This window comes from Cupressus sempervirens, chromosome 5 (assembly GCF_028749045.1).
Source record: "Cupressus sempervirens isolate cs-2001-9-10 chromosome 5, ASM2874904v1, whole genome shotgun sequence".
Lineage (NCBI taxonomy): Eukaryota > Viridiplantae > Streptophyta > Pinopsida > Cupressales > Cupressaceae > Cupressus > Cupressus sempervirens.
In genome coordinates, this window is record NC_143122.1 from 503,695,539 (window position 1) to 503,700,045 (window position 4,507).

General features: G+C 34.5%; 2 pseudogenes; both read left to right on the top strand.

Moving 5' to 3' along the window:
• Window positions 1–309: 309 nt before the first annotated feature.
• LOC149556923 (scarecrow-like transcription factor PAT1 pseudogene) lies at window positions 310–979 on the top strand (annotated as a pseudogene).
• A 302-nt stretch (window positions 980–1,281) lies between these two features.
• On the top strand, window positions 1,282–2,081 carry LOC149556924 (NADPH-dependent pterin aldehyde reductase pseudogene; annotated as a pseudogene).
• Window positions 2,082–4,507: the final 2,426 nt, after the last annotated feature.

A 4,507-nucleotide genomic window follows, 5' to 3' on the forward strand; every position in this document is an offset into this window, starting at 1 on the left:
TATTGGGATCTAAGTACATTGGCGGAGCTATACCCAAATTTATTGGATATTATTTACAAGGAATCAAGTTTATCATGATTTTTCATTTGGCACTCTATAGGGTAACAGGGGCAATCGTCATTTTTAATAGGAAGTAGATTATGGCACAAAGTTCTTGACACAATCATTTGGTATGCCATTAGATGAAGATGTTGGTAGTGTTTTTGAACCAGCTGGAGATGCTCCAGAATATGAGGCTATTGTCAAGGATGGGGTTGACAATAATATTATAGTAGACTGATTCTTTTCAGTATAAATGATACTTTTGGCATGATTTGTGCTTCAACAATCTCTGATGGTAAACTAGAGTTTTTCGCCAAAAGGCCCAGTGGTCCTCCACATGTACGCATAACAGCGGTAGATGATCCTAAGACTATTAAATGCCCTATTGGGGGATTGAATAATATAGGTAAGTAGATTGAACAACTTGCATTATCATATCGAGTTCCTTTTCAATTTATTTCCATTCCAGAGAAAATTGGAGAGTTTGAACTTCAGAGGCTTGAAATCAGACCAGAAGAGGCTCTGGCAATCAACTTTTCATTCCAGTTGCATCACATGCCTGATGAGAGTCTATCAACAAGGAATCCCCATGATTGACTTTTAAGGATGGTAACATATCTCAATCCTAAAGTGGTCACTATAGTGGAACAAGAGAGACTAGATGAATGTTGAAAAGCATTGCCTCGCCCGAGATATTGTCAACATAGTTTCTTGTGAAGGTGCAGATAGAATTGAGAGGTATGAGTTAGCTGGAAAATGGAGGGCTAGATTATTGATGGCAGGTTTAAATGGGTATCCACCCAGTGCCTCTATGAATAAAATAATCAAGTCACAGCTACAATCATACTGCAGTAGCTACAAGCTTAAGGAAGAAGGGGGGGCTTTATCTTTTGGATGGCTAGGCAGAATTCTCATTGCACCATCTGCTTGGCATTGAGAAACTAGTAACTTATTATTGTTCTTGTAAAAAATATTCTTATTATGATTTATAGACAACATTGCGGAGGTTGCATATGTCTTTGGCATTGACATTGCCAATTAATTTGTATCAAAAAAATGTGCACAATAGTACCAATCTTTGTGGAGGGAATTGTTTTTGTTCTTAATGGGACCATAGCTCATTATGTATGGATTCACATGCTACTAGGCTTGTGGAGCATAACATCCTATCTTTTGGGGTTGTATTCAAATTAAGTTCCCGTGCCAAGTGTACTAAATTGTTAGAAAGATTGAAGAAGGATGTTCAATACATTAGCGGGCAAGGAGAAGCAGAGGGAGAAAGGTTCAGTGTCCAAGCTCATACTAATCACTGGGGTAAGCAAAGGGTTGGTGAGAGTTCTTGCAATGGAATTGGTGTTGAGAGGGCACACACTCGTTGGCTGCGCTAGAAGTGAACAAAAATTGAGCACTCTTCGCTCACAAATATCTGCTAAACACCCTTCTTCCACCCACCTTTTCCACCCAGTAGACGTGTCTTCAGATGGCAGTGTGAGAGAATTCGCAAAGCTCATGTTAGAACTAAAGGGTATTCCTAATATCATCATGAATAATGTAGGCATCATTAACATGAATGGTAAGCTTTGGGAGATCCCTGTAGAAGAATTTGATTCAGTCATAGACACAAATTTGAAGGGAATAGTGAACATACTTCATCATTTTCTACCTCATATGATAGCAAAGAAAAGAGGGATTGTGGTGAATTTTTCATCAGGATAGGGTCGATCTGCTGTTGGAGAGGTTTCTCCTTACTGTGCATCAAAATGGGCAATTGAGGGTTTGACAAAGTCAGTTGCAAAAGAAATACCTCCAGGAATGGCCATAATTGCATTGAGTCTAGGGGTGATTAACACTGACTTGCTGACATCTTGTTTTGGTGCATCTACTGCCTTATACCAGAGTCCCAAAGCTTGGGCTCCCCATGCTGCCACAACAATTATTGGCTTGATAGCAGCAGACAATGGCACATCATTAAATGTTTGATTATAAACAAGCTTTTTCTAGTGTGATTTGGAGGTTAAAATACCATATGTGAATCCCAAATTGGAGGTTGCCTATAGAAAATTTTGAGGTTCCTTTTCAAATGTTCCCTCATTACCAAATTATTTTTCATTAATTGCTGCTCATAGGCCTAGATGGGAATGAAAACATGCTGAACTTGAATCATATGAGGGCCTCATCCTCCTCTTGCTCCACATCCATCATTTGCTTCATTAAGTCAACAAATGTTTCAGTAGATGCAACATTTCTTTCATCACTACAGTAACAACAACATCAAATGATTCCTCATCTTATTGGTAAATCAAAAAATTTCAGTTGGAAAGGTGAAGAAAATGCTTAAAATGACGAGGTGATTAGTATGGTATGCAATTTTTTGAGAAAGATCTTATCTATTGTGGAGATTTTAATACATTTCTATGTAGTCTTCTGAGACCATGACCACCTTGACATTTTGTATGGAATCTCTAGGTATTTTTGTATTGGGTGATGAGTTCGGGTTTTCTTTCAGGTTCTTTCCCAAATGAACCCTTGAACCTATTTTTATTTTAATATTATATATAGTGGCTCTGTCCATTTAAAAAAAAAAAAAAAACTCATTCAATAGTTAGCATGGCCATGAGTATTGGCACAAGATTTTTAACATAACTATATAAGGAGTGAGTTAGGATGTATATAGGTTCACCTTAAACTATAAAGTACAACATAAAGGTTGCACCAGGGTATTACAATATTTTAATTATAGAAAATTGTTTGATTTTCCTGAGTGGGTGTATGATGGAAAAGTTTTGTATTAGGTGAGTATAGCTCACTAGTGGTTATAGGAATACAACTACATCAAAACAATTAGAAGCCAAAACTACATATTTGTTAGAGTGAGTAGTTCAAGGGTCTTCATCCTATGTATAGGAGTATGTAAGCAACTTGGTAGGCAGAGTATGCCTTCAGTTTGTAGATGCCTTAGACATCATTAGGTAGAACTTATCTATTTTAAGAAATTATATGTTATCTCATGAGGCTTATATTTTAAGACATTATATGTACCCAGTGTACCTGGCTTTTAAAAATATAAGGCTAAACTCTATGTTTTAGCATTAACTTGACTGGTCTATATAGACCTATTGATTATTGTCACAAGATTTTAAACCTAACTATATAAGGAGAGATTTAGGGCATATATATGTTAACCTTACATTAACTTTGAACTACAACACAAAGGTTGCACTAGGGTATTACAGTATTGTAGTTATAGAAAATTGCCTGATTTACTTGAGTGAGTGTATGATGGTGAAGAGCTATATGAGGTGAGGAAAGCTTACAAGTGGTTATAGGAATACAACTACATCAAAAAAATTAGAAACCAAAAATACATACTTGTTAGAGTGAGTAGTTTAAGGGTCTTTTATACTATGGATACAAGTATTTAGGTAGCCTAGTAGGTAGAGTATGCCTCCAATGTGTAGACACCTTAGATAAAGTTAGGTAGAACTTAATCATGTATGTATGTATGTATTTATGTATGTATATATGTATGTATGTATATATGGATGAAACTATTCTCTACTAAATAGTGCCATCCATAGGAGAGGCGAGAGCAGTTGAGCTTGCACCTTTTGCAATACTTCATCTACATTTTTTGTGCTCTTTGAATCAAAGATATATAACTTTATCACTTCTAACAATAAGTTTGAAATAGTACACACCAAAATAGTTTCTTATGATTCTATGGTTCTCTTTGTAAATTTATAAAATTGAAGTTTAAAAATTAATTGCATTTATGTACATCTTTTTCAAGTTTGATATTTCTCTTTTCCTGACTTGTAGTCCAAGAATATTTTTTGAAAACACATACTAACCAGTTGGAGATTGAGCCAAAAAATTGTAAGAACCATTGTGCCAAAAGAGATAAAAAACATGATTGGTGCATGATAATCATCTTTTTATGCTCTTTTTGATGCAACAATTCTTACATTTTATGATATTTGGCAAGTAAAAAATTCCAAACTAATTAGATAGGTGATCCAAAATTAAATCATAGTTGGTTGAGGCATGTTTAAATACCTTATTTCACACATTATTGAATGTTATGTGTTTATGTGCTACTACTAATGAATGTTAAAGGATGAACTAATGTTAGATGTCAGCTTTGGACATTATGAGATATTTTATGGATGCTCATAATTATCTTTTACTTCATGTGATAATGAATAAATGCTATATTTGATTAATGAATGAATGTTAGATCCATCTCTTCTTAGGTACTTTTTCTAGGCCATTGTATGATGAAAGAACATTATTTTAGGTAATTATCTATGAATTTTGCATATTAATATTTATTTTATGTCATGTTAATGAATATTGTTATGTGTTAATGAAGTCTTGATTAGTATTGCGTATTAATGAATTTTATATCATATCAATGAATGTTATGTGATAGTATCGATTGAATGTTATAGTTCATAAATGGATG